The sequence below is a fragment of the Octopus bimaculoides genome, chromosome 21 (genome assembly GCF_001194135.2).
Source record: "Octopus bimaculoides isolate UCB-OBI-ISO-001 chromosome 21, ASM119413v2, whole genome shotgun sequence".
Lineage (NCBI taxonomy): Eukaryota > Metazoa > Mollusca > Cephalopoda > Octopoda > Octopodidae > Octopus > Octopus bimaculoides.
Genome location: NC_069001.1, coordinates 9071765 through 9074790, shown reverse-complemented (window position 1 = coordinate 9074790; position 3026 = coordinate 9071765). Strand labels below are relative to the sequence as shown.

At 36.9% G+C, this 3026-nt stretch overlaps 1 protein-coding gene across 1 annotated transcript in view; it reads left to right on the top strand.

The window, feature by feature from the left end:
- LOC128250417 (intermediate filament protein ifa-2-like) overlaps nt 1-3026 on the top strand; it is a 4657-nt gene that overhangs the window by 991 nt on the left and 640 nt on the right. The gene's annotated exons all lie outside the window — the stretch shown is intronic.

Genomic DNA, 3026 nt, shown 5'->3' with positions numbered 1-3026 from the left:
TATATATAGTTTTAGGGAAAAGAACCAAGGTTCATGAACTTATCGATGAAAATTTTAATAAAGTTTTAATAAACTGATTTTAATTGAGTTTTTTCCTGTAATTTTGGATTTTATCCCTAATATTATTATTATCATTTATATATATATATATTTGTATGTGTGTCTGTATGAGCATATATATATATGTATACATGTACACATGCATATACACACACAAACTTACATGAATACACGCATACATATATGCATACACAACACCAGTTGATGGACGGTGATACGTTGATTATCGATTGGAAATTGGATAACTTTATATCCCTGGTTGATGGGAAACTCAGAGTAATGTATGTGAGTGTTCCATGTTTGTAGTTAATATTTTGTATATATACATGTGTGTGTGTGTGTGTGTGTGTGTGTGTGTGTGTGTGTGTGTGTGTGTGTGTGTGTGTTGTAGAAATTATGTGAACAAATATATGTAGGAGTGCTTTTGCTCTGTTTTAAAGCTCCACGTAACTCAGTCTTCTTCATCCTGTGTTGGATCATATGTATATGCATACATAAGCTGATAAACTATGATGTGAGGAAAATTTGGCTGCTATTTCTAGCAATCCTACTTAAAATACAGAGTTTTATGTAGTTGCCCCTCTTCGTCGATCTTAAACGTACACAAAGATATATACAGACATGAACTCATACATATATGTGTGTATGGAAGTAACACTGAGTTTATCACGCCCATCCTATATGATCTCAATATTATCTATCATTGTAAGACAGCAAGCTGGCAGAATCGCTAGCACGCCGTCCTTTCGTCTGTATTTATGTCTTTAGTTCAAATTCCGCCGAAGTCGACTTTGCCTTTCATCCTTTCGGGATCGATAGAATAAGTACCAGTAGAGCATTTGGGGTTGATGTAATCGACTATCTTCTTCCCCCAAAATTTCGGGCCTTGTGCCTATATTAGAAAGGAATATTATCTATCATCGTGACCAACACGTTATACACTGATTTTCATGGATACACAATTCGGAGAGAATGAGACGCGGTGATATCGACAGTAATGCTTGACTGGTACTTGATCCACCTCGAAGGAGTAAATGTTAAACTTGGTATCGATGTGGTTTGAACGTACATGGCCGAAGCAAATGTTACATAGTGCTGTTTCTGGTGATATAAATACTTAACCAATTCGCTGTCTAAAGATGAGATGAGTGCGAATGTGTGAAGCTGTTTCAGCTCTTTAAAACACATAGCAGAAACACGTTGCAATCAAATGTTATAAATTTTACTGAAAATATTAATATACTTTAAGGGCTTAGTCAAATGAAGAGAATTACAGCTCTACCCTTGACCTTTTACCAGATCCCCTGAGGACAGAGGAAATGAACAACAACATGGGGTATTCAGACAGAGGACGCTTTGTCTGAATGCTTGCAACAAAGTGAACTCTGGAAAAGACACTCAAAAGACTAAGAGATAACGCTATACTCTGCCACAGATTTGTAATGCCCAAGAATAGGAATTATTTTAGAATCTCCATGTATGAAACCATTAACCGTTCCCACCTACAAAGAAAAAAAAATATACAATACTGCGTGACAGATGATGCAGACGAGGTCAACTGTGACGTCTGTTCTGAATTCGAATTGTATCGTTTTACTATGGAAACATGAGTGATTAGGGAAGAACAATAATTACCAGATCAAATAAGTAGATCAAATAAGTAGATCAAATAAGTAGATTTGCAATTTGTTTACATTACAAAAGGAATGTATTAAGATCAGAGAAGTATGTTTTATCTCGTAACTGAATATTTTTTCAGAAATGTTATTATCCTCGGAATGTGGTAATCAACCAAGAGAAATCTTGAATCTTTAACTTCGGCGTCAGTTGCTCTTTTTCGGACAGGAGAAGAAATTCTCCAGAATAAATAATTAATCTCCAAGCCGTTTTCCAACGCTTACTCGAGTGTCACAGAATGTGAACAGGAATCGTAGCTGAGCAACTATTTCGCCGCCGTCAGTGAGATAACAAGTGCATTGAGATTTGAAATAAGATTTATGGACGGTTTTGTTTCTAGACAAACATACAATGGTATTTTTGAGTAGCCGTTACGGTTGACATAATATATAACCAAGCACTGGCATCGCCAGTTCAAATGTGGTCGGATGTCAATGAAACTACTCCTATTCATGGACGACCACATTCTGCCATTGATGATGACACCATCTGTAAAGTGGAAGCCGCCATTTTGGAGGATCCCCGCATAACTATTCGACAACTAGCCCAAGATGTGAAAGTAGTATAGGATCCGTGGAAAAAAAATCATTCCTTCCATTTGCACATGCGGAAGTTTCTGCACGATGGATTCCCCAGATGCTCACACCATTTCAGAAGCAGGAACGAGTCAATTGCTCCCAGGCATTTTCGGCAGTGTGCCAAGAAAACGAAGAGGACATTTTCGATAGACTTACTACACAGGGTGAAATATGGGTCCGTCACTATGATCCTGAGACTAAAGTCCAGTCGAAACAATGGAAGCATGATAACTCACCACCTCCAAAGAAGGCTCGTGTCCAACCATCAGCAGGCAAGATGATGTTCACAGTCTTTTGGGACCAGTACAGTGCAGTGATGATGGATTTTCTGGCTAAGTGTACCTCAATTAACGGGACATGAGTGTGGGATCATATCATAAGCTTTCCTATAATCTATCCATGCTATTGTTAGGTTTTTCTTTCTCGCTTTTACTTCATTTAGAACTGCTTTGTCTATGTATAATAGATCATGCGTTCCTCTAGCCTTCTTCCTACCTGTTGAGATACTCTGTAGGTGCAAGAAGACTGCATATGGAGACAACATGATCAATGGTTTCCTATTATTATCATTATTATTATTATTATTATTATTATTATTATTATTATTATTATTATTATTATTATTATTATAGCTAACCGCCTACACTTTTTTCTGCAAAATAGGGGTAGTTTATCCTGTTCAGGCTATATTATTAGCATTATCCTGCGATT